General features: G+C 39.6%; 1 pseudogene; it reads right to left on the bottom strand.

The window, feature by feature from the left end:
- Positions 1–7,508: 7,508 nt before the first annotated feature.
- LOC127486167 (U6 spliceosomal RNA) lies at positions 7,509–7,576 on the bottom strand (annotated as a pseudogene).
- Between the last annotated feature and the right edge of the window lie 20,200 nt (positions 7,577–27,776).

Raw genomic sequence — 27,776 nt, 5'->3', positions numbered from 1 at the left:
GTTAAATTTAGTTGCATCCCAGGTTAAGACTTATTGGAGGCAGGCGCCATGGCTCAATAAGCTAATCCTCCACCAGCGGTGCAGGCACACTGAGTTCTAGTCCTGCTGGGAGAGCCAGATTCTGTCCCAGTTGCTCCTCTTCCAGTCCAGCTCTCTGCTATGGCCCAGGAGTGCAATGGAGGATGGCCAAAGTGCTTGGGCCCCGTACCTGCATGGGAGACCAGGAGGAAGCACTTGGCTCCTGGCTTTGGATCAGCGCCATGTGCCAGCCGCAGCACACTGGCGGCAGCGGTCACTAGGGGGTAAACCAACAGAAAAAGGAAGACCTTTCTCTCTGTCTCTCTCACTGTCCACTCTGCCTGTCAAAATAAAAAATAATTTTTATAAAAAGACTTATTGGAGCCACTTTAGTGATTATACCCATGAAACTTTGTTAATAAATGCAAATAGAACCTGGGAAAATTGATGTATACCTTATGCTGTAGAGACTTAAGATTGAACATCTTTTTTTAAACTTTTTTAATTATATAATCTAAAAACAAATTTTAGATTTTTTTTTTTTTACTTTACTAAGTCACAGCTCTGGCCCCATTAATATGACTTAACAATGTTTTTTCCTCTCAGACTTATCTCTATTGTTTCAGTTAACTGCATGCCTTTTCTTTACATTCAGATTCCCTCAGCTGTCAAAGCTTATTCATCTTAATTCTGTTGTTCCTATTTCCCTCCCTTTTATTCTGTCCCTAGGCTAATTGAGGTCATGATTCTCCATTCCTTCTGTGTGGTGTCACAGTAGGCTTGAAGTGTTCTTTTTCTCTTCTGATTTCTAAAGAAAGAAATTATGTATTCCCCCAGTTTAGATATTTTAATAATTCATTCTAAAACAAAGGTTAAATGTTCTTAATTTGACAAGAATTTTCAGGGCCAGTGGTGTGGCATAGTGGGTAGAGCCACCACTTGCAGTGCTGGCAGCTCATATGGATCCAGATCTCTGCTAAAGCCTGGGAAAGCAGTAGAAGATGGCCCAAGTCCTGGGCCCCTGCACCCATGTGGGAGACCTGGAAGAAGCTCCTTGCTCCTGGCTTTGGATTGGCACAACTCTGGCCATTGCAGCCAACTGGGGAGAGAACCAGTGGATGGAAGACCCCTCTCTCTTCTCTGCCTCTCTCTGTGCAACTCTGACTTTCAAATAAATAAATAAATCTTTTAAAAAAAGAATTTTTTCTAATTTTAGATTTGTTCTACTTCATTGCCACTTCAGGGTGTGTGTAAGGAGTGCATATCCAGTTTTTCTATATTGGAATTTTGGGATTTTGTATTAGCTCTGCTGTGTATTCATTTTTCTTGAGCATTGGTGATATCTTCTCCTTAGTTGTATTAAGAGAGAGAGCAATAGCCCTCATGTCTTTTTAGGTAAGTAAGACATATTAAAAACAGAACATTCAGTATACATTCATAGTATTTTGACTTGTTCAATTGATTTACGTGACCTCCCTTGGACATTCTTGGTCTCTGCTGTACAACTTTCTATACTCATTAATTCTTTGATATTCCCAAATCCAGAAAATGAATGATTCAACAGCGGTGTTCCTGTATTTGCTGGGACTCAGGGTAAGAAGCAAAGTGGAGGTGTTCAGGAATCTAAAGGTACATGCTACATAGCAAAGCACATCATTTCCTATACAAAGTGACTGGGAAATCCAGAATCTTTTGCACACATATTGGATCCTGAACTATTACTGGACTATTCAGTAAGATTTTAATGTATTTATTTTCTGTGTGTGTGTTTGTATTTCTAAATAAACTCTGCTGGGCTACTTAACATTAACATGTATTGCAGAATTCTTTCATCAGTTTTTACTTTTAAAAAGTTTCTTTTTCAGTTTTATGGGAGAGGGTAGAAGTTTTCTGCTATGTAACTGAAAATTCATTCATTCATTAAAGTTAAAAATATTTGTTGGAAATGGGTGGAATACTATTAATTCTTGTGTGATTTTCATGAAACTAAATACATTCTCTATTTTGTTTTGCTTAAAATTTCTGCATGTGTGGACTTCTTTTTTCCTTATTGCCCCAAATCCCTTTGTGTATTGGGATGGCAAATGGGTTTTACACTGGACAAAACATGCTATTTTGGCAAAGAAGTACTTAGGGTTCCTGCTTCAAGTATTCAAATATTGCATTGGAAATCAGTATATTTGTTTACTGTACAAATGTCCTTCATACAATTTTGTAATCTTCTGGGATGGGAGAGGAAGCAGGAAATAGGGGGATTATGGGTGGGAGGGATGTTTTGGGGGAGGGGAAGGCACTGTAATCCAAAAGCTGTACTTTATATTTATTAAAAAAATTTTTTTTATCTTTTATTTAATGAATATAAATTTCCAAAGTACGACTCATGGGTTACAATGGCTTCCCCCCCATACCATCCCTCCCACCCACAACCCTCCCCTTTCCCACTCCCTCTCCCCTTCCATTCACATCAAGATTCATTTTCAATTATCTTAATATACAGAAGATCAGCTTAGTATACCTTAAGTAAGGATTTCAACAGTTTGCTCCTACACAGAAACATAAAGTGAAAAATAATAGATGATTTTTTAAATGATGATGAAATCAGATCAGACCTATTGTCATGTTTAATCCCAGTGAGAGTCAAGTTGGGAATTGATAATTTCTTTTTTTTTTTTTAGAGAAGATCAGTTGAGTGTACATTAAGTAAAGATTTCAATCGTTTGCACCCCCATAGAAACACAAAGTGAAATATACTGTTTGAGTACTCGTTATAGCATTAAGCCTCAGTGTACAGCACATTAAGGACAGAGATCCTACATGAGGAGTAAGTGCACAGTGACTCCTGTTGTTGACTTTACAAATTGACACTCCTATAAAAAAATTAAACAATTTTGTAATCTTCATCTTCCTTTTTATTTCATCCTTTTTTAAAAAAGATTCATTTATTTTACTTGAAAGTCAGAGTTACACAGAGAAGGAGAGAGAGAGAGAGAGAGCAGTCTTCCAACCGCTGGTTCACTCCCCATTTGGCCACAATGGCTGGAGCTCTGCCAATCCAAAGCCAGGAGCCAGCAGCTTCTTTTGGGTCTCCTATGCAGGTGCAGGAGCCCAAGGGCCTGGGCCATCCTCTACTGCTGGATAGTAAGTCTTACTTGCCTAAAATGCTGGATAGTAATTTGAGTAGCCAGGACTTGAACTGGCACCCAATTGGAATGTCAGCACTGCAAGCCACAGCTCTACTTGCTACTCCACAGCATCGGCCCCCTAAATTCTTATGAGTATTGCTACACGATTGGAATTTATAATTGATAATGCTGAACAATTGAAACTGTCTTATTTACAATTGTAGGACTGGATATGGCAGTTTTACTTGAAGTAAAGTATGTAGCCTGCTTATTGTATGATTTTCGGAAAAGCATGTATTTATATATAACAGCAGATCTGTTAATCATTTAAAAGTGAATTGTCATGATTACCCAGATGTAAAGAATGCAATATGTGCTAATGAGTTAGCAGTCACAGACATTTAGAATTAGAGGGATTTTAGAACTTTTTCAATACTGCAGTTTTAATGAAAAACTAATAATTTTTTTATTTGACAGGTAGAGTTATATACAGTGAGAAATCAGAAAGGTCTTCCTTCCATTGGTTCAGTCCCCAAATGGCTGCCACAGTTGGAGCTGTGCCCATCCAAAGCCAGGAGTCAGGTGCTTTCTCCTGGTCTCCCATCCGGGTGCAGGGCCCAAGCACTTGGGCCATCCTCTACTGCCTTCCCGGGCCATAGCAGAAAGCTGGACTGAAAGAGGAGCAACCAGGACTAGAACATTTTGCCCATAAGGGATACCAGCACCACAGGTGGATAATTAACCAAGTGAGCCACGGCGCTGGCCCCCGATAAATTTACTCTTAACAAAATATCAAAATATCTTATTTAGTATAAAGTTAGTAGTGAAAAGAGACTACCTTGTTGAACACAGAAATTTGAGATTATATTTCTTGGTATTAATTTGCATCTTAAGGCTTATTGCCTAGTTTATTTCAACATTTCAATCTAATATTACTAATAATATCTTGTACTTAGTGGTTCACTGTGTGCCAGACAATATTCTTTTGATTTTTTAAAAGATTTATTTATTTATTTATTTGGAAGTCAGAGTTACACAGATATTGAACAAGAGGAAGAGAGAGAGAGAGAGAGGTCCTCCATCTGCTGGTTCACTCCCCAGATGGCCTAAAAGGTCAGAGATATGTCAATCTGAAACCAGGAGCCAGGACCTCTTCAGGGTCTCCCATGCAGATTCAGGGGCCCAAGGACTTGGGCCAACTTCCTACTGCTCTCCCAGGCTATAGCAGACAGCTGAATGGAAAGTGGAGCAGCCTGGACTTGAACCGGCCTCCATATGGGATGCCCCCACTGCATGCAGTGGCTTTACTAGGTACACCACAGCACTGGCCTCAAGACAATGCTCTAAAATGATGCATTAATTATTCCCAAATATTGAAAAGTGGCATGGTACACATTTGAATGTGTTGTTTTGTACTAGTTGTAGAAACAGTTTAAAATATATTTATATTTAAAAATGTAAGCTTTGATCTAAAGGTTTACTTTCCCTTAAGGTGTCTGTTTGGAAACTGAGAGATCATTGAAGTCTCAAGATAGAGTACAACTGATCTTATCCAAGCCTCCTTTATCATATGAGGATGCTAAATGCCAAGCCCAGAGAAATAAAGTGAACTGTTCAAGGTCACATAGGTAAGTTGTGGCAGGGATAATTCTGTATTAGCATTAGGTATCCTGATACATAGGCCACTGTTCTGTCAATTTTGTACTCCTTCTGGAGTTAAAGATTCTAAGTTGTGGAAAATTGAATTTGGAAATTTAGTGGTTGCTATGTTGTTATGGTGAGAATTTTCTGTGTATAGCTATGAGTTGCTTAAATTTTATTCAATATATTTTTCTAGTATGTTTGCTATTTATTTGAAATGTATAGCAAGTAGCTTCATCTATTTGCCAAAAGAATTTTTTGAAGATTTATTTATATTATTTGAAAGTCAGAATTACACAGAGAGAGAAGGACAGGCAGAGAGAGTGGTCTTCCATTCACTGGTTCACTCCACAGTTGGCCTCCATGACTGGAGCTGTGCCAACTGGAAGGCAGGAGCCAGGAGCCTCTTCCTGGTCTCCTATGCAGGTGCAGGGGCCCAAGGACTTGGACCATTTTATAATGCTTTCCCAGGCCATAGCAGAGAGCTGGATAGGAAGTGGAGCAGCCAGGTCTTGAACTGATGCCCCTATGGAATACCAGCACTGCAGGTGGCAGCCTCACCCACTATGCCACAGTGCCAGCCCTTGCCAAAAGAATTTATAGAAGCTATTCCATATATACACTTCACAATTATTTAGTTACTTGACACGAACTATCCCTGCATATTTGAAAATTTTGAATGGTATCACTTGGGTTTTAAGAATGTTATATTTTAGGTCTCTTAATATTTTTAGTGATGATGTTTTAAAGGCCCTTTCTGTTTTATGAAAAATGATAAGGATTTTGTTTTACAATGGCCATAGTATTACTACTTAAAGCAATAGATTAAATAACACTTTTAAACAAAGTCATTTAATACTGAATTCTAACACACTGGTATATTTTAAAGTGAGAAACCGGATTTCTTTCAGATATTCTAAAGAATGATAATCAAAATTGAAGACATCTACAGTTTTTAATCACTTGTTTTAAATATTGGTCATAATGGTCCAATTTTGAGTTTAATTTTAATTAGCTTTTAAATGATTCAATATGTTTTATAGAAAAAATTCGGAGAACATAATTATATACTCAACCTCCCTCCCTTCTTTTTCCTTCTTTGTCATTTTTTTTAGCTTATTAAATGACATTTTCAGTTTACATTACATTAAAAAGGGTTGTTGAATCAAGGGACAAGTTTAACAGGCAAAAAGCAAAAATATCCTAATTTAGAGGGAATACAGACAATGGCTCTAAACAATATTTGAATATCACATCTAAACAATATTTGAATAAATTGATAAATATTTTAATTTCTCCTACTAAAATGCTCAAAGTCTTTAATTATTTATCAAATATTAGTGCAAAATTATGGATTTAAATGATCCCAAAAAGTGATGAATTTTTGTGTAATAAAGTCCAATTTTTGTCAAGGCTTTTTGACAGTCTCTCAGAAAACTTATGTTTGTGAATGGGAAGAATAATACCAAAATATCCATACTACCAAAAGCAATTTGCAAATTCAATGCAATCCCAATCAACATACCAACGATGTTCTCAGAGCTAGAAAAAATGATGCTAAAATTCACATAGAAACATGAGAGATGCTTAACATCTAAAGCAATATTATAAAGCAAAAAAAAGCTGGAGACATCACACCATATTTTAAGACATATTACAGGGGTCAGCACTATGACAAAGCAGGTAAAGTCACCGTCTGCAGTGCCGGCATCTCATATGGGTGCCAGTATGTTTCCCAGCTGCTCCACTTCTTATACCCCTCTCTGGTATAGCCTGAGAAAAAAGTAGAAAATGGCCAAAGTCTTTGGGCCCCTGCACCTGCATAGAGACCTGGAAGAAGCTCCTGACACTTGGATTCAGATCAACAGAGCTCCGGCCATTGTGGCCATTTGGGGAGTAAACCAGTGGATGGAAGACCTCTCTCTCTCTCTGCCTCTACCTCTCTGTAACTCTGCCTTTCAAATAAATAAACTGCAAAAAAAAAAAAGGAAGAAGTGTTAGCACTGATATAATAACAGACACATAGTTCAATGGAAAAGACTTGGTAGCATAGAAATAAACCCAAATTTCTACCAGCAACTCATATTTAACAAAGGAACTAAAATGAACTGGAGAAAGAAGAATCTCTTTCACAAGTGGTGCAGAGGAACTTGATTATCCATATGTAGAAGCCTGAAAAGAGACTCCAACATCTCTTACACTATGTGAAAGTGAACTCACAGTGAATTAAAATGTAATCATAAGACCCAAACCCAAGTAAACATAGGGAAACTCTAAATATTGTCAACAGACAATAGCTTTTGGGTAAGATTCCAATAGCAATAGTCACAAAAATAAAAACAGAGACATTTGAGTATATCCAACTAAGATACTTCTTCACAACAAAATAAACATCAGAGTGTAGATACAATGAACAGATGGCAGGAAAAATTAAAACTCTGAATGTTTACAGATTTCCAGAACATTTACATGAATTGGAAAAACTCAAAAAAATACAGTGAAGAAACATCTGAATAGACATTTCTCAGAAGAAATGTAAATGGTCAAAACATGTGAATATGCCCGATGTCACTAGCCATTATGTAAATATAAATCAGAACACCATATCAGTCTCCAACACCTGTGGGAGAATACAACACTCAGGTGTTTGTGTGTGCAGCAAGTGGGTTTAGAGGACCCTGTTCACCTCTGGAGAGCAGAGTCTACAGGGAGGTAAAGAAACCTTACTGCGCAGGGGCATGCTAGTCTTCTCTGTATCGTTCCAATTTTAGTATATGTGCTGCCGAAGCGAGCACATGTGCTGCCGAAGCGAGAAAGAGATGAAAAGAATTTATCTCAGCTAGCCACTAATATTCAAGAAACAAGGTCTTCAGGAAAGCCAACTCAACTGACATTTTCATGTCATTGTTAAATAAAGGAAAAATTATCTAGGTTCAGCAATACGTAGTTTATAAGAGAAAGACTACAGAGTAATTTCCTTGGCATAGAAATAACTTTGTCTTTTTTTTTTATCTATGAGGGCTTGCTATCACCACCACACACCCACAACCCATATACAAATGCCTGGCTTGAGTGGTAGCTTCTCTGCTTTGAGGCAAGTTTCTGCTAGTGTGCACCCTGGGAGGAGATGGAGGATGGCAGAAGTGCTTGGGTCCCTGCACCCAAATGGGACATCCAGAATGAATTCCCACTTCCTGGTTTTGGCTTGGTCAAGCTTTGGCTATTGCAAGTGTCTGGGGAGTGAAACAGTGGTTCCCTCTTCCTGTCACTCTGCCTTTCAAATCAATAACTGTTGTTGGTAATGACTAATGATGATATTCACTGATTGTCAAATTTTGAATCTTTGTTGGTAATGACTAATGATGATATTCACTGATTGTCAAATTTTGAATCTATTAATTATAGACAATTTCTCTTTGTATTTTTAAACTTTCATAATGTTCTGTAGCCAATTTCATCACTAGAAATAAAAACTTTTCCTCAAAAAAAAAAAAAGAAACCTTACTGCTTTCCTAATGTGCTTATTAAGTTCTTGACCAGCGCCTGTTAGTCTTGCCACAAACTTTCTAGTCTTACTACTTTCCTTCTTCTTCCTCTTCTCTGTGACTTGTAAAATAGTATACATTCTATATACTGTGGATGCTTTTGATTTATTTTATTCCTTCGGTCTCCTACGAAGTTCCTCCACAAAAACACAGCCCTCAAAATATTCATTCATGTATGCAGTCTGCAGATTTCATGAGCTACTAAATTCCTAGTAGTATGTTAAAGGCAAGATCTGGGCCTAAGAGAAAAGTGGTCTAAATTCTGTGCCTAGAAGAGGATTTGGGACATAGTAGAACTTCAGTGAAGTGCTATGTGAATGACATGCACTCAGTAAATGAGTAATCTAAAGCATACACTTCATTTAAGCAACACAGCAGCCCTACTCACCTCAGGTAGAGCAATTGAGAGGAATAATGTGAACAAAAATAAGACATCAATAAGTTGAATAATAACAGAGAAAAAACAAAATGAGATAGATGCCAACATTACTGAGCTATTTTTGAGGAATTAAATTGATAGAGGGGCTGGCATTGTGGCCAAGTGGGGAAAGCTGCAATCTGTGAGGCCAGCATAACATCTGAGTTCCACTTTGAGTTTAGGAATCTCCACTTCCAATTTAGCTCACTGCTAAACACCTGGGAAACCAGCAGAAGATGGACGAAGGACTTGGGTCCTTGCCACTCATGTGGGAGACTTGGATGAAGCTCCTGACTCCAGCATGCCCCAGGCTCAACTGTTGAAACTCTCTGGGGTGTGAGCCAGCAGATGAAAGCTATCTCTGTCTTTCCCTCTCTCTCTAAATCCACCTTTCAAATAATAAAGATTTAATAAAGAAATTAACTGATTTCAAAATACACAAAAACATGAACAATACTATATCATTTTTATGCCAAACTGATAAAAAATAACAAATGCTAGAGAGCACATGGGAAAAGAAAACCGTCATATATGGTGGGTGAAAACACAAGTTAGTACAGATGTTATGCAGAACAGTATGGTCATTCCTTAAAAAGGATAAAAATTGGGGCCGGCGCTGTTGTGCAGTGAGTTAAAGCCCTGGCCTGAAGGGCCAGCATCCCATTTGGGTGCCAGTTCTAGTTCCAGCTGCTCTTCTTCCAATCCAGCTCTCTGCTATCTTCTGGGATAGCAGTAGAAGATGGCCCAAGTCCTTGGGCCCATGCACCCATGTGGGAGACCCAGAGGAAGCTCCTGTCTCCAGGTTTCAGAATGGCATAACTCTGGCCTTTGTAGTCATCTGTAGAGTGAACCAGATAATGGAGGACCTCTCTGTGTCTCTACCTCTATTGTAACTCTTTCAAATAAATAACAAAAATTAAACTAAGATAAAAATTAACCTACCATGTGAGAGTTATCTTACTCTTGGCTATATAGAATAAGGAAATTTTATTAGAAGGAAAGGAGGAGAGCATATCAAAGATACAGCAATTTTCCCATAACACAGCCACTATAACACAGTTCACTGCAGCCAGGATTTGAAACCAATCTAGCTGTCCATCAGTGAAAAACAATGGACAGGGCAACCTCTTTTAGATACAAAAAAAGAACAAAATATTATTAAATTAATTGAAATAAGCCAGAAGCAGGAACACAAATGTCACCTGGTCCTTGTCACATGTGGAAGTGAAAGAAAATAATGGATCTGAACACAGAACTGTGATTACTAGAGGCTGAGAAGGGAAGCAGCTAGGGATAGAGGGGGATTGGATAATAGGTATCAAAAATCAAAGAGGCAGAAAGAACTTCTGGTGTTCCATAATATAATGAGATGACTACATTCAACCATATTAGGTTCTGTGTAAAGAACTGAAGGAGAGGAGCTGGTAGTCTCAAATCATGGAGAAGAATTAGAAACTGTAGTTGCTTGGGGGTCAGCATTGTGGCACAGTGGGCTAACACCCTGGCCTGAAGCACCAGCATCCCATGTGGGTACCAGTTCTAGTCCTGGCTGCTCCTCTTCTGATCCAACTCTCTGCTATGGCCTGGGAAAGCAGTAGAAGATGGCCCAAGTCCTTGGGTCCCTGCACCCAAGTGGGAGATCTGGAAGAAGCTTCTGGTTCCTGGAATCAGATTGGCAGAGCTCCGGCCATTGTGGCCATCTGGGGAGTGAACCAGCAGAGGAAGACCTCTCTCTCTCTCTGCTGCTACTTCTCTCTGTAACTCTGTCTTTCAAATAAATAACTCTTTAAAAACTTAATAAAACTGTAGTTGCTTAGCTTGATCACTTTTTACTGCATAAATGTGTGCAAATATTGCACTACACCCTGTAATAATGCATGACTAGGACACATTCATCACAAATTATTTCAATGAAATTTTAAAAATTAGAAGCATTTCTTTATATTAACAATGAACTATTTGAAAATGAAATTAGAGAAACATTTCCATGCATAGCAGCATAAGAACCAGGAACCAATGTCTTCAATGTTATCAGTGATGAATCAGATTCACAGCCCCCAGCACTCAGTTTTTGCCATAGACCTTACCATGGCAATTGTGGGCATATAGTAGTAAATCAATGGACAGGAATCCTTTGTCTCTAAATCTGCTAAATAAATAAACAAGGAATTCATCAAAGAAAAAGAGATATCAATTTGGATGCCAGGCACAAAAACACATGCACTTGAGCTATCCTCCAGTTTGTGATGCCAACAAATCTTTCAGACATGTTACATTTTCAGAGACTTTTCTGTAATCTTGCTAAGCTTTCTGGAAATCTGCCTTATAGCAAAGGGTTTCCCAATTCCATTACACTCATGATTTTTCTTTTGTGTGATATATTAGTTTACCATCTAGAGATAATTTATGGTACAAAACTTTTCTATGCATGCATGTTTTCTCATTTGTGAGTCTATTCATGGGAATTGAAGACTGATTTATAACAGAAATACATTTTCCAAATTCATTGCATAGACTTTTGTTCCTTATGAATTCTCTGAAGTCTGTTGATGTCTAATTTCTGGCTAAAGGTTTTATTGTATTTACAGCATGCAAAGACTATCACCTTTTGTGAATTCTGTATCTATACAAGCCTGAAATAAAGAAAATGTTTTTGCACAATCAGTATACGCCTAAGAAACCACCTGTGTCAATTCTCTGATGTACCATTGACTTCTGACTCTAATAATATTTATAAGCTTTCTCCTTTACATGAGTCTCTGTTGGATAGGATGTGATTTCCAGCAAAAGGTTTTGTCACAATACTTACATGAATTTTGGAGAAAAGCTCTTCCACATTCATTATATTGTTAAGGTCTCTCCCTTGTTCAAATTCCATGATGGATTATGAGGCATTACCTATGTGAAATGACTTTCTCACATTTATTTCATTCATTAGATATATATGTTGTGCATTCTGATATAAGGAGAGATTTGGGCAGAGCTTTCCAACACTCATTACACCCATAAGGTTTCTCTCCCACGTGAATTCCCTGTTGTCTTATGAGGTATGGCTTCTAATTAAAGGGATTTTACTTTCAAAGGAGTTTTTCCCTATATGAATTTGATGATGTACAATGAGGGCTGAATTATGGTAAAAGGCTCTGAGTCATTACATTCATAAAATTGCTCCCCATGAGAATTCTTTTATGTTTGATGAGGTCTGATTTGCACCACAAAGGCTATTCACATGTATTATATTCATGCATTTCTCCCCTTGGTGAATTCTCTAATATTTCATGAGATATAACTTGCACAAAAAGGTCAAGTAGAAAATTCCCTGTGTGGATACTCTGATATCTTATGAGTTATGAAGTACAGCAAAGAGGCTTTCCACCATCCTTCCATCCATAAAACCTACCTAAATTGAGCAACAAAGATATAGAAAACGTAAACACACACATAACCGGATGGAAATGATATCAGTAATAAAGACCCTCGCCGCCAAGAAAACCCCAGGACTGGATGGCTTCACTGCTGAATTCTAACAGACATTTAAAGCACTAACTGCAATTCTTCTCAAGTTATTCAAAACAATTGAGAGAGAGGCGATTCTCCCAAATTCTTTCTATGAAGCCAACATCACCTTCATTCCTAAACTTGAAAAAAGTGCAACAAAGAAAGTAATTATAGACCAATTTCCCTGATGAACATACATGCAAAGATCTGCAACAGAATTCTGGCCAATTGAATCCAACAATGCATCAGAAAGATCATCCACCCAGACCAAGTGGGATTTATCCTTGGTATGCAAGGATGGAACCAAAGGCTTTTCCACAGTCATTTCATTTATAAGCTTTCTCCATGGTGTGAAGGCTCTGATACTTTCTGAGGTTTGACTTCTCAGCAAAGGTTTTTCCACAGTCGTTGCAATCATAAGGTTTCCCCCAGTACAAATTGTCTGATGCTTTGTGAGCTTTGATTTCTCAGCAAAGGCTTTTCCACAATGATTGCATTCATAAGGTTTCTCCCCTCTGTGAATTCTCTGATGATTTATGAGGTTTGCCTTCTGGCCAAAGGATTTTCCACAGTCATTGCATTCATAAGGTTTCTCACCTGTGTGAATTCTCTGATGATTTATGAGGTGTTTCTTCTGGCCAAAGAACTTCCCACAGTCATTACATTTGTAAGATTTCAACCCTGTGTGAATTCTCTGATGTCTAATGAGATCTGACTTCTGGTGAGTGGTTTCCACACAATCATTACACACATGAGGGTTTTCCACAATATGAGTGCTGTGATGGAGGGTATGGCAGAATTTAATACTGAATGTCTTCCCACAAGGTTTACATGCAAAGGATTTTTTCCCTATATTTGGTCTATGATTCAGTCTAACATGTGATTGGTAAATGACAGGTTCCACAGTCCCAATATACTTATAAATGTTCTCTCTTTTCAGGTGAATACAATCAGAATTCCACAGTCACTCAGCTGGGAGGGGTGGATGAATCCGGAAACAGCTGGTTTCCTTGTACTAAAACAAGCACCATATCACAAAGGACTCTTGCATTTCTTTTTCTTTTTTGCATTTTTCACATTTTCTTATTTATCATGGTTTGTAATAAATTTTCTGATGTGGGTTGTGGTTTTCAGGCTGGCTTAAGGAGTTCAGGGAACCAGAGGAATGGTCTTTTTCAATTAGGGCACAGCTGTTGGCTCTCTCCAATTCTGGCTTTCTGTCATTGCTTTAGGTGCCTCAGCCAATTTTTCGTTTTGAGCGACTTTTTCCTAAATGTTTTGTTGGTCTAAGTTGGTTTTGCCCTTTTCCTTTTCAAATTGTGTATTCTGATGCAATACAAACAAGGGTTTAGAACGAGGATCCATTATGAAATTGAAAAACAGAACATATTGGGTTTTGATGATTAGAAATCATAGGCAACATGACCAAGATGAGTTTTTGGGTTTTGGAAAATGACATAGAACCCTTCCACTGAGGGGCAGATATTAATTTCCTCCAAATCGAGAGTGAGTGCGATTTTCAGGTGAATTCAATCAGAATTCCACAGCCAGTCAGCTAGGAGGGGTGGATGAATCCGGAAACAGCTGGTTTCCTTGTGTCTAAATCCAGCCAAATATCACAAAGGACTCTTGCATTTCTTGGGCTTTTTTCTCATTTTTCTTTTTTTCATGGTTTGTAATGAATTTTCTGATGTGAGCTTTGGTTTTGAGGCTGCAATATAGAGTTCAGGGCACCGGAGGAATGGTCTTTTTCAAACAGGGCACAGCTGTTGGCTTGCTCCAATTCTGGCTTTTGTCATTGTTTTGGGTGCCTCAGCTGACTTTTGGTTTCTTGTGTGGCAATTTCCTAAATGTTTACTGGGTCTGAGTCGGTTTTGCCTTCTTATTCCCAAATTTTGTATTCTGATGCAATACAAGCAAGATTTTGGACAGAGTAGCCATTATGAAAGAAAAAAAAAACACAGCAAATTGCCCTTTCAGGATTAGAAATCTACAGGCAACACGACCAAGATGAGATTCTGTGTTTTGGAAAATGACATGGAACGCTTCTGCTGAGGTGACAGATTCTAATTCCCTCCAAATTGAGTGTGAGTGCGATTTTGAGGTGAATTCCATCAGAATTCCAAAGTCAGTCTCTGGAAGGGGGGGATGAATCTGGTAACAACCAGTTTCCTTGTGTCTAAATCCAGCCAAATATCACAAAGGACTTTTGCATTTCTTTGGCTTTTTCACATTTCCCTTATTTATCATGGTTTGTAATGAATTTTATGATGTTAGGTTTGGTTTTGTGGCTGCAATATGCAGTTCAGGGCACCGGAGGAATGGTCTTTTTCAAACAGGGCACAGCTGTTGGTGTGCTCCAATTCTGGCTTGCTGTCATTCTTTTGGGTGCCTCAGTTGAAATTTGGTTTTTTGAATTTCACTGCGATTTTCAGGTTAATTCAGTCAGATTTCCACAGGCAGTCAGCTGGAGGGTTGGATGAATCTGGGAACAGCCAGTTTCCTTGCAACTAAATCAAGCCCAATATCATTATGGATTCTTGCATTTCTTTGGCTTTTTTCTCTTTTTTCTTATTTATCATGGTTTGTAATGAATTTTCTGATGTGAGCCTTGATTTGAGGCTGGAATATGGAGTTCAAGACACGGAAGGAATGGTCTTTTTCAATCAGGGCACAGCTGTTGGCTTGCTCAAATTCTGGCTTGCTGTCATTGTTTTGGGTGCCTCAGCCGATTTGTGGTTTCTTGTGTGGCAATTTCCAAAATGTTTACTGGGTCTGAGTTGGCTTTGCCTTCTTCCTTCCCAAATTTTGTATTCTGACGCAATACAAACAAGAGTTTGGGCAGAGTAGCCATTATGAAATAAAAAACACAACAAATAGGCGTTTGGAGCTTAGAAATCTACAGGTAACATGACCAAGGTGAGTTTTTGTGTTTTGGAAAATAAAATGGAACAATTTGGCTGAGGTGACAGATATTAATTGCCTCCAAACTGAGTTTCACTGCGATTTTCAGGTTAATTCAGTCAGAACTCCACAGGCAGTCAGATGGAGGGGTGGATGAATCTGGGAGCAGCCTGTTTCCTTGCCACTAAATCAAGCCCAATATCACTAAGAACTCCTGCATTTCTTTGGCTTTTTTCTCATTTTTCTTTTTTTCATGGTTTGTTATGAATTTTCTGATGTGAGCTTGGTTTTGAGGCTGGCATATTGAGTTCAGGGCACAAGAGGAAGGTTCTTTTTCAATCATGGCACATCTGTTGGCTTGCTCTAATTCTGGCTTGCTGTCATTGTTTTGGGTGCCTCAGCCGATTTGTGGTTTCTTGTGTGGCAATTTCCTAAATGTTTTCTTGGTATGAGTTGGTTTTGCCTTCTTCCTTCCCAAATTTTGTATTCTGACGCAACAGAAACAAGAGTTTGTACAGATTAGCCATTATGAAATAAAAAACACAACAAATAGGCATTTGAAGCTTAGAAATCTACAGGTAACATGACCAAGGTGAGTTTTTGTGTTTATGAAAATAAAATGGAACACTTTGGCTGAGGTGACAGATATTAATTGCCTCCAAACTGAGTTTCACTGCGATTTTCAGGTTAATTAGGTCAGAATTCCACAGGCAGTCAGCTGGAGGGGTGGAAGAATCCGGGAACAGCTGGTTTCCTAGCGACTAAATCAAGCCCTATATCATTTTGGATTCTTGCATTTTTTTTGGCTTTTTTCTCTTTTTTCTTATTTATCATGGTTTGTAATGAATTTTCTGATGTGAGCTTTGGTTTTGAGGCTGTCATATTGAGTTCAGGACACAAGAGGAAGGTTCTTTTTCAATCAGGGCACAGCTGTTGGCTTGCTCCAATTCTGGCTTGCTGTCATTGTTTTGGGTGCCTCAGCCGATTTGTGGTTTCTTGAGCGGCAGTTTCCTACATGTTTTTTGGGTCTGAGTTGGCTTTGCCTTCTTCCTTCCCAAATTTTGTATTCTGATGCAATGCAAAGAAGAGTTTGTACAGAATAGCCATTATGAAATAAAAAACAGAGCAAATAGGCATTTGAAGCTTAGAAATCTACAGGTAACATGACCAAGGTGAGTTTTTGTGTTTATGAAAATAAAATGGAACACTTTGGCTGAGGTGACAGATATTAATTGCCTCCAAACTGAGTTTCACTGCGATTTTCAGGTTAATTAGGTCAGAATTCCACAGGCAGTCAGCTGGAGGGGTGGAAGAATCCGGGAACAGCTGGTTTCCTAGCGACTAAATCAAGCCCTATATCATTTTGGATTCTTGCATTTTTTTTGGCTTTTTTCTCTTTTTTCTTATTTATCATGGTTTGTAATGAATTTTCTGATGTGAGCTTTGGTTTTGAGGCTGTCATATTGAGTTCAGGACACAAGAGGAAGGTTCTTTTTCAATCAGGGCACAGCTGTTGGCTTGCTCCAATTCTGGCTTGCTGTCATTGTTTTGGGTGCCTCAGCCGATTTGTGGTTTCTTGAGCGGCAGTTTCCTACATGTTTTTTGGGTCTGAGTTGGCTTTGCCTTCTTCCTTCCCAAATTTTGTATTCTGATGCAATGCAAAGAAGAGTTTGTACAGAATAGCCATTATGAAATAAAAAACAGAGCAAATAGGCATTTGAAGCTTAGAAATCTACAGGTAACATGACCAAGGTGAGTTTTTGTGTTTATGAAAATAAAATGGAACACTTTGGCTGAGGTGACAGATATTAATTGCCTCCAAACTGAGTTTCACTGCGATTTTCAGGTTAATTCAGTCAGAATTCCACAGTCAGTCAGCTGGAGGGGTGGATGAATCCGGGAACAGCTGGTTTCCTAGTGACTAAATCAAGCCCTATATCATTATGGATTCTTGCATTTTTTTTGGCTTTTTTCTCTTTTTTCTTATTTATCATGGTTTGTAATGAATTTTCTGATGTGAGCTTTGATTTTGAGGCTGGCATATGGAGTTCAGGGCACATGAGGAAGGTTCTTTTTCAATCAGGGCACAGCTGTTGGCTTGCTCCAATTCTGGCTTGCCGTCATTGTTTTGGGTGCCTCAGCTGATTTGTGGTTTTTTGTGTGGCAATTTCCTAAATGTTTTCAGGGTCTGAGTTGGTTTTGCCTTCTTCCTTCCCAAATTTTGTATTCTGATGCAATACAAGCAAGATTATGGACAGAGTAGCCATTATGAAAGAAAAAAAAAAAAAACACAGCAAATTGCCCTTTCAGGATTAGCAATCTATAGGCAACACAACCAAGATGAGATTCTGTGTTTTGGAAAATGACATGGAACGCTTCTGCTGAGGTGACAGATTCTAATTCCCTCCAAATGGAGTGTGAGAGCAATTTTGAGGTGAATTCAATCAGAATTCCAAAGTCAGTCTGTGGACTGGGGGGGGATGAATCTGGAAACAGCCAGTTTCTTTGTGTCTAAATCCTGCCAAATATCACAAAGGACTCTTGCATTTCTTTGGCTTTTTCACATTTCCCTTATTTATCATGGTTTGTAATGAATTTTCTGATGTGAGCTTTGGTTTTGAGGCTGCAATATGGAGTTCAGGGTACTGGAGGAACGGTCTTTTTCAAAGAGGGTACACTTGTTGGCTTGCTGCAATTCTGGCTTTCTGTCATGGTTTTGGGTTCCTCAGCCGATTTTTGGTTTCTTCTGTGGCAATATCCTAAATGTTCTCTGGGTCTGAGTCGGCTTTGCCTTCTTCCTTCCCAAATTTTGTATTCTGATGCAATACCAGCAAGATTTTGGACAGAGTAGCCATTATGAAATAAAAAACACAACAAATAGGTGTTTGAAGCTTACAAATCTACAGGTAACATGACCAAGGTGAATTTTTGTGTTTTGGAAAATAAAATGGAAGACTTTGGCTGAGGTGACAGATATTAATTGCCTCCAAACTGAGTTTCACTGTGATTTTCAGGTTAATTCAGTTAATTCAGTTAGGATACCACAGGCTTGCATTTATTTGGCTTTTTCACATTTCCCTTATTTATCATGGTTTGTAATGAATTTTCTGATGTGAGCTTTGGTTTTGAGGCTGCAATATGGAGTTCAGGGTACTGGAGGAATGGTCTTTTTCAAACAGGGCACAGCTGTTGGCTTGCTTCAATTCTGGCTTGCTGTCATTGTTTTGGGTGCCTCAGCTGAAATTTGGTTTCTTGAGTTTCACTACGATTGTCAGGTTAATTCAGTCAGAATTCCACAGGCAGTCAGCTGGAGGGTTGGATGAATTTGGGAACAGCCAGTTTCCTTGCAACTAAATCAAGCCCAATATCATTATGGATTCTTGCATTTCTTTGGCTTTTTTCTCTTTTTTCTTTTTTTCATGGTTTGTTATGAATTTTCTGATGTGAGCTTTGGTTTTGAGGCTGGCATATTGAGTTCAGGGCACAAGAGGATGGTTCTTTATCAATCAGGGTACAGCTGTTGGCTTGCTCCAATTCTGGCTTGCTGTCATTGTTTTGGGTGCCTCAGCCAAGTTTTGGTTTCTTGTGTGGCAATTTCCAAAGGTTTTCAGGGTCTGAGTTGGCTTTGCCTTCTTCCTTCCCAAATTTTGTATTCTGATGCAATGCTAAGAAGAGTTTGGACAGAGTAGCCATTATGAAATAAAAAACAGAGCAAATAGTCGGTTGAAGCTTATAAATCTATAGGTAACATGACCAAGGTGAGTTTTTGTGTTTTGGAAAATACAATGGAACACTTTGGCTGAGGAGACAGATATTAATTGCCTCCAAACTGAGTTTCACTGCGATTTTCAGGTTAATTCAGTCAGAATTCCACAGTCAGTCAGCTGGAGGGTTGGATGAATCAGGAAACAGCTGGTTTCCTTGTGAATAAATCAAGCCCAATATCATTATGGATTCTTGAATTTTTTTGGCTTTTTTCTCTTTTTTCTTATTTATCATGGTTTGTAATGAATATTCTGATGTGAGCTTTGGTTTTGAGGCTGCAATATGGAGTTCAGGGCACAAGAGGAAGGTTCTTTTTCAATCAGGGCACAGCTGTTGGCGTGCTGCAATTCTGGCTTGCTTTCATTGTTTTGGGTGTTTCAGCTGACTTTTGGTTTCTTGAGCAGCAATTTCCAAAATGTTTTCTGTGTCTTAGTCGGTTTTGCTTCTTATTTCCTAATTATGTATTCTGATGCAATACAAGCAAGATTTTGGACAGAGTAGGCATTATGAAAGAAAAAAAAAACACAGCAAATTGCCCTTTGAGGATTAGAAATCTATAGGCTACACAACCAAGATGATTTTCTGTGTTTTGAAAAACGACATGGAACGCTTCTGCTGAGGTGACAGATTCTAATTCCCTCCACATTGAGTGTGAGTGCGATTTTGAGGTGAATTCCATCAGAATTCCAAAGTCAGTGTGTGGACTGGGGGGATGAATGTGGAAACAGCCAGTTTCCTTGTGTCTAAATCCAGCCAAATATCACAAAGGACTCTTGCATTTCTTGGGCTTTTTCACATTTCCCTTATTTATCATGGTTTGTAATGAATTTTCTGATGTGAGCATTGATTTTGAGGCTGGCATATTGAGTTCAAGACACGGAAGGAATGGTCTTTTTCAATCAGGGCACAGCTGTTGGCTTGCTCCAATTCTGGCTTTCTGTCATGGTTTTGGGTGCCTCAGCCGAGTTTTGGTTTCTTGAGCGGCAATGTCCTAAAGGATTTCTGGGTCTGAGTTGGTTTTGCCTTCTTCCTTCCCAAATTTTGTATTCTGACGCCATACAAACACGAGTTTAGACAGCAGATCCATTATGAAATAAAAAACAAAACCAATGAGCGTGTCATGCTTAGCATTCCAGAGGCAGCACGACCAACATGAGTTTTTGTGTTTTGGAAAAAGACATGGAACCCTTTTGCAGAGGGGAACGATCATTAATTCCCCAAATCAGTTTGCCAGCGATTTTCAGGTGAACTGAATGAGTTTTCCAAAGCCAGTCAGCTGGGAGGGGTGGATGAATGCGGAAACAGCCTGTTTCCTTGTGACTAAATCAAGCCCACTATCAAAAAGGACTCTTCCATTTCTTTGGCTGTTTTGTCATTTTTCTTCTTTATCATGGTTTGTAATGAATTTTCTGATGTGAGCTTTGATTTTGAGGCTGGAATATGGAGTTCAAGACCCGGAAGGAATAGTCTTTTTCCATCAGGGCACAGCTGTTGGCTTGCTCCAATTCTGGCTTTCTGTCATGGTTTTGGGTGCCTCAGCCGAGTTTTGGTTTCTTGAGCGGCAATTTCCTAAGTGATTTCTGGGTCTGAGTTGGTTTTGCCTTCTTCCTTCCCAAATTTTGTATTCTGACGCCATACAAACACGAGTTTAGACAGCAGATCCATTATGAAATAAAAAAAAAAAACAAAACCAATGAGCGTGTCATGCTTAGAATTCTAGAGGCAGCACGACCAACATGAGTTTTTGTGTTTTGGAAAAAGAAATGGAACCCATTTGCAGAGGGGCACGATCATTAATTCCCCAAATCAGTTTGCCAGCGATTTTCAGGTGAATTGAATGAGTTTTCCAAAGCCAGTCAGCTGGGAGGGGTGGATGAATGCGGAAACAGCCTGTTTCCTTGTGACTAAATCAAGCCCACTATGAAAAAGGACTCTTGCATTTCTTTGGCTCTTTTCACATTTTTCTTCTTTATCATGGTTTGTAATGAATTTTCTGATGTGAGCTTTGATTTTGAGGCTGGAATATGGAGTTCAAGACCCGGGAGGAATGGTCTTTTTCCATCAGGGCACAGCTGTTGGCTTGCTCCAATTCTGGCTTTCTGTCATGGTTTTGGGTGCCTCAGCCGAGTTTTGGTTTCTTGAGCGGAATTTCCTAAAGGATTTCTGGGTCTGAGTTGGTTTTGCCTTCTTCCTTCCCAAATTTTGTATTCTGACGCCATACAAACACGAGTTTAGACAGCAGATCCATTATGAAATAAAAAAAAAAATACAAAACCAATGAGCGTGTCATGCTTAGAATTCTAGAGGCAGCACGACCAACATGAGTTTTTGTGTTTTGGACAAAGACATGGAACCCTTTTGCAGAGGGGAACGATAATTAATTCCCCCAAATCAGTTTGCCAGCGATTTTCAGGTGAATTGAATGAGTTTTCCAAAGCCAGTCAGCTGGGAGGGGTGGATGAATCCGGAAACAGCCTGTTTCCTTGGGACTAAATCAAGCCCACTATCAACAAGGACTCTTCCATTTCTTTGGCTCTTTTCACATTTTTCTTCTTTATCATGGTTTGTAATGAATTTTCTGATGTGAGCTTTGATTTTGAGGCTGGAATATGGAGTTCAAGACCCGGGAAGAATGGTCTTTTTCAATCAGGGCACAGCTGTTGGCTTGCTCCAATTCTGGCTTTCTGTCATGGTTTTGGGTGCCTCAGCCGAGTTTTGGTTTCTTGAGCGGCAATGTCCTAAAGGATTTCTGGGTCTGAGTTGGTTTTGCCTTCTTCCTTCCCAAATTTTGTATTCTGACGCCATACAAACACGAGTTTAGACAGCAGATCCATTATGAAATAAAAAAAAAATACAAAACCAATGAGCGTGTCATGCTTAGAATTCTAGAGGCAGCACGACCAACATGAGTTTTTGTGTTTTGGACAAAGACATGGAACCCTTTTGCAGAGGGGAACGATAATTAATTCCCCCAAATCAGTTTGCCAGCGATTTTCAGGTGAATTGAATGAGTTTTCCAAAGCCAGTCAGCTGGGAGGGGTGGATGAATCCGGAAACAGCCTGTTTCCTTGGGACTAAATCAAGCCCACTATCAGCAAGGACTCTTCCATTTCTTTGGCTCTTTTCACATTTTTCTTCTTTATCATGGTTTGTAATGAATTTTCTGATGTGAGCTTTGATTTTGAGGCTGGAATATGGAGTTCAAGACCCGGGAAGAATGGTCTTTTTCAATCAGGGCACAGCTGTTGGCTTGCTCCAATTCTGGCTTTCTGTCATGGTTTTGGGTGCCTCAGCCGAGTTTTGGTTTCTTGAGCGGCAATGTCCTAAAGGATTTCTGGGTCTGAGTTGGTTTTGCCTTCTTCCTTCCCAAATTTTGTATTCTGACGCCATACAAACACGAGTTTAGACAGCAGATCCATTATGAAATAAAAAAAACAAAACCAATGAGCGTGTCATGCTTAGAATTCTAGAGGCAGCACGACCAACATGAGTTTTTGTGTTTTGGACAAAGACATGGAACCCTTTTGCAGAGGGGAACGATAATTAATTCCCCCAAATCAGTTTGCCAGCGATTTTCAGGTGAATTGAATGAGTTTTCCAAAGCCAGTCAGCTGGGAGGGGTGGATGAATCCGGAAACAGCCTGTTTCCTTGGGACTAAATCAAGCCCACTATCAAAAAGGACTCTTCCATTTCTTTGGCTCTTTTCACATTTTTCTTCTTTATCATGGTTTGTAATGAATTTTCTGATGTGAGCTTTGATTTTGAGGCTGGAATATGGAGTTCAAGACCCGGGAAGAATGGTCTTTTTCAATCAGGGCACAGCTGTTGGCTTGCTCCAATTCTGGCTTTCTGTCATGGTTTTGGGTGCCTCAGCCGAGTTTTGGTTTCTTGAGCGGCAATGTCCTAAAGGATTTCTGGGTCTGAGTTGGTTTTGCCTTCTTCCTTCCCAAATTTTATATTCTGACGCCATACAAACACGAGTTTAGACAGCAGATCCATTATGAAATAAAAAAAACAAAACCAATGAGCGTGTCATGCTTAGAATTCTAGAGGCAGCACGACCAACATGAGTTTTTGTGTTTTGGATAAAGACATGGAACCCTTTTGCAGAGGGAAACGATAATTAATTCCCCCAAATCAGTTTGCCAGCGATTTTCAGGTGAATTGAATGAGTTTTCCAAAGCCAGTCAGCTGGGAGGGGTGGATGAATCCGGAAACAGCCTGTTTCCTTGTGACGAAATCAAGCCCACTCTCAAAAAGGACTCTTCCATTTCTTTGGCTCTTTTCACATTTTTCTTCTTTATCTTGGTTTGTAATGAATTTTCTGATGTGAGCTTTGATTTTGAGGCTGGAATATGGAGTTCAAGACCCGGAAGGAATGGTGTTTTTCAATCAGGGCACAGCTATTGGCTTGCTCCAATTCTGGCTTTCTGTCATGGTTTTGGGTGCCTCAGCCCAGTTTTGGTTTCTTGAGCGGCAATTTCCTAAAGGATTTCTGGGTCTGAGTTGGTTTTGCCTTCTTCCTTCCCAAATTTTGTATTCTGACGCCATACAAACACGAGTTTAGACAGCAGATCCATTATGAAATAAAAAAAACAAAACCAATGAGCGTGTCATGCTTAGAATTCTAGAGGCAGCACGACCTACATGAGTTTTGGAGAAAGAAATGGAACCCTTTTGCAGAGGGGAATGATCATTAATTCCCCAAATCAGTTTGCCCGCGATTTTCAGGTGAATTGAATGAGTTTTCCAAAGCCAGTCAGCTGGGAGGGGTGGGTGAATCCGGAAACAGCCTGTTTCCTTGTGACTAAATCAAGCCCACTATCAAAAAGGACTCTTCCATTTCTTTGGCTGTTTTGTCATTTTTCTTCTTTATCATGGTTTGTAATGAATTTTCTGATGTGAGCTTTGATTTTGAGGCTGGAATATGGAGTTCAAGACACGGAAGGAATGGTCTTTTTCAATCAGGGCACAGCTGTTGGCTTGCTCCAATTCTGGCTTTCTGTCATGGTTTTGGGTGCCTCAGCCGAGTTTTGGTTTCTTGAGCGGCAATTTCCTAAAGGATTTCTGGGTCTGAGTTGGTTTTGCCTTCTTCCTTCCCAAATTTTGTATTCTGACGCCATACAAACACGAGTTTACACAGCAGATCCATTATGAAATAAAAAACAAAACCAATGAGCGTGTCATGCTTAAAATTCTAGAGGCAGCACGACCAACATGAGTTTTTGTGTTTTGGAAAATGAAATGGAACCCTTTTGCAGAGGGGAATGATCATTAATTCCCCAAATCAGTTTGCCAGCGATTTTCAGGTGAATTGAATGAGTTTTCCAAAGCCAGTCAGCTGGGAGGGGTGGGTGAATCCGGAAACAGCCTTTTTCCTTGGGACCAAATCAAGCCCACTATCAAAAAGGACTCTTGCATTTCTTTGGCTCTTTTCACATTTTTCTCCTTTATCATGGTTTGTAATGTATTTTCTGATGTGAGCTTTGATTTTGAGGCTGGAATATGGAGTTCAAGACCCGGAAGGAATGGTCTTTTTCAATCAGGGCACAGCTGTTGGCTTGCTCCAATTCTGGCTTTCTGTCATGGTTTTGGGTGCCTCAGCCGAGTTTTGGTTTCTTGAGCGGCAATTTCCTAAATGATTTCTGGGTCTGAGTTGGCTTTGCCTTCTTCCTTCCCAAATTTTGTATTCTGACGCCATACTAACACAAGTTTAGACAGCAGATCCATTATGAAATAAAAAAAAACAAAACCAATGAGCGTGTCATGCTTAGAATTCTAGAGGCAGCACGACCAATATGAGGTTTTGTGTTTTGGAAAAAGACATGGAACCCTTTTGCAGAGGGGAACGATCATTAATTCCCCAAATCAGTTTGCCAGTGATTTTCAGGTGAATTGAATGAGTTTTCCAAAGCCAGTCAGCTGGGAGGGGTGGATGAATCCGGAAACAGCCTGTTTCCTTGTGACGAAATCAAGCCCACTATCAAAAAGGACTCTTGCATTTCTTTGGCTCTTTTCTCATTTTTCTTCTTTATCATGGTTTGTAATGTATTTTCTAATGTGAGCTTTGATTTTGAGGCTGGAATATGGAGTTCAAGACCCGGAAGGAATGGTCTTTTTCAATCAGGGCACAGCTGTTGGCTTGCTCCAATTCTGGCTTTCTGTCATGGTTTTGGGTGCCTCAGCCGAGGTTTGGTTTCTTGAGCGGCAATTTCCTAAATGATTTCTGGGTCTGAGTTGGTTTTGCCTTCTTCCTTCCCAAATTTTGTATTCTGACGCCATACAAACACGAGTTTAGACAGCAAATCCATTATGAAATAAAAAAAAACAAAACCAATGAGTGTGTCATGCTTAGAATTCTAGAGGCAGCACGACCAACCTGAGTTTTTGTGTTTTGGAAAAAGACATGGAACCGTTTTGCAGAGGGGAACGATAACTAATTCCCCATATCAGTTTGCAGCGATTTTCAGGTGAATTGAATGAGTTTTCCAAAGCCAGTCAGCTGGGAGGGGTGGATGAATCCGGAAACAGCCTGTTTCCTTGGGACTAAATCAAGCCCACTATCAACAAGGACTCTTCCATTTCTTTGGCTCTTTTCACATTTTTCTTCTTCATCATGGTTTGTAATGAATTTTCTGATGTGAGCTTTGATTTTGAGGCTGGAATATGGAGTTCAAGACCCGGAAGGAATGGTCTTTTTCAATCAGGGCACAGCTGTTGGCTTGCTCCAATTCTGGCTTTCTGTCATGGTTTTGGGTGCCTCAGCCGAGTTTTGGTTTCTTGAGTGGCAATTTCCTAAATGATTTCTGGGTCTGAGTTGGTTTTGCCTTCTTCCTTCCCAAATTTTGTATTCTGACGCCATACAAACACGAGTTTAGACAGCAGATCCATTATGAAATAAAAAACAAAACCAATGAGCGTGTCATGCTTAGAATTCCAGAGGCAGCACGACCAACATGAGTTTTTGTGTTTTGGAAAAAGAAATGGAACCCTTTTGCAGAGGGGAACGATCATTAATTCCCCAAATCAGTTTGCCAGCGATTTTCAGGTGAATTGAATGAGTGTTCGAAAGCCAGTCAGCTGGGAGGGGTGGATGAATCCGGAAACAGCCTGTTTCCTTGTGACTAAATCAAGCCCACTATCAAAAAGGACTCTTCCATTTCTTTGGCTGTTTTGTCATTTTTCTTCTTTATCATGGTTTGTAATGAATTTTCTGATGTGAGCTTTGATTTTGAGGCTGGAATATGGAGTTCTAGACACGGAAGGAATGGTCTTTTTCAATCAGGGCACAGCTGTTGGCTTGCTCTGATTCTGGCTTTCTGTCATGGTTTTGGGTGCCTCAGCCGAGTTTTGGTTTCTTGAGCGGCAATTTCCTAAATGACTTCTGGGTCGGAGTTGGTTTTGCCTTCTTCCTTCCCAAATTTTGTATTCTGACGCCATACAAACACGAGTTTACACAGCAGATCCATTAGGAAATAAAAAACAAAACCAATGAGCGTGTCATGCTTAGAATTCTAGAGGCAGCACGACCAACATGAGTTTTTGTGTTTTGGAAAAAGAAATGGAACCCTTTTGCAGAGGGGAACGATCATTAATTCCCCAAATCAGTTTGCCAGCGATTTTCAGGTGAATTGAATGAGTTTTCCAAAGCCAGTCAGCTGGGAGGGGTGGATGAATCCGGAAACAGCCTGTTTCCTTGTGACGAAATCAAGCCCACTATCAAAAAGGACTCTTCCATTTCTTTGGCTCTTTTCACATTTTTCTTCTTTATCATGGTTTGTAATGAATTTTCTGATGTGAGCTTTGATTTTGAGGCTGGAATATGGAGTTCAAGACACGGAAGGAATGGTCTTTTTCAATCAGGGCACAGCTGTTGGCTTGCTCCAATTCTGGCTTTCTGTCATGGTTTTGGGTGCCTCAGCCCAGTTTTGGTTTCTTGAGCGGCAATTTCCTTAATGACTTCAGGGTCTGAGTTGGTTTTGCCTTCTTCCTTCCCAAATTTTGTATTCTGACGCCATACAAACACGAGTTTACACAGCAGATCCATTATGAAAGAAAAAACAAAACCAATGAGCGTGTCATGCTTAAAATTCTAGAGGCAGCACGACCAACATGAGTTTTTGTGTTTTGGAAAAAGAAATGGAACCTTTTGCAGAGGGGAATGATCATTAATTCCCCAAATCAGTTTGCCTGCGATTTTCAGGTGAATTGAATGAGTTTTCCAAAGCCAGTCAGCTGGGAGGGGTGGATGAATCCGGAAACAGCCTGTTTCCTTGTGACTTAATCAAGCCCACTATCAAAAAGGACTCTTGCATTTCTTTGGCTCTTCTCACTTTTTTCTTCTTTATCATGGTTTGTAATGAATTTTCTGATGTGAGCTTTGATTTTGAGGCTGGAATATGGAATTCAAGACACGGAAGGAATGGTCTCTTTCAATCAGGGCACAGCTGTTGGCTTGCTCCAATTCTGGCTTTCTGTCATGGTTTTGGGTGCCTCAGCCGAGTTTTGGTTTCTTGAGTGGCAATTTCCTAAATGATTTCTGGGTCTGAGTTGGTTTTGCCTTCTTCCTTCCCAAATTTTGTATTCTGACGCCATACAAACACGAGTTTAGACAGCAGATCCATTAGGAAATAAAAAACAAAACCAATGAGCGTGTCATGCTTAGAATTCCAGAGGCAGCACGACCAACATGAGTTTTTGTGTTTTGGACAAAGAAATGGAACCCTTTTGCAGAGGGGAACGATCATTAATTCCCCAAATCAGTTTGCCAGCGATTTTCAGGTGAATTGAATGAGTGTTCGAAAGCCAGTCAGCTGGGAGGGGTGGATGAATCCGGAAACAGCCTGTTTCCTTGTGACTAAATC

Source organism: Oryctolagus cuniculus, chromosome 13 (assembly GCF_964237555.1).
Source record: "Oryctolagus cuniculus chromosome 13, mOryCun1.1, whole genome shotgun sequence".
Taxonomy (NCBI): domain Eukaryota; kingdom Metazoa; phylum Chordata; class Mammalia; order Lagomorpha; family Leporidae; genus Oryctolagus; species Oryctolagus cuniculus.
Note: the sequence above shows the minus strand (reverse complement) of the source record. Positions and strands in the feature narration are given on the sequence as shown.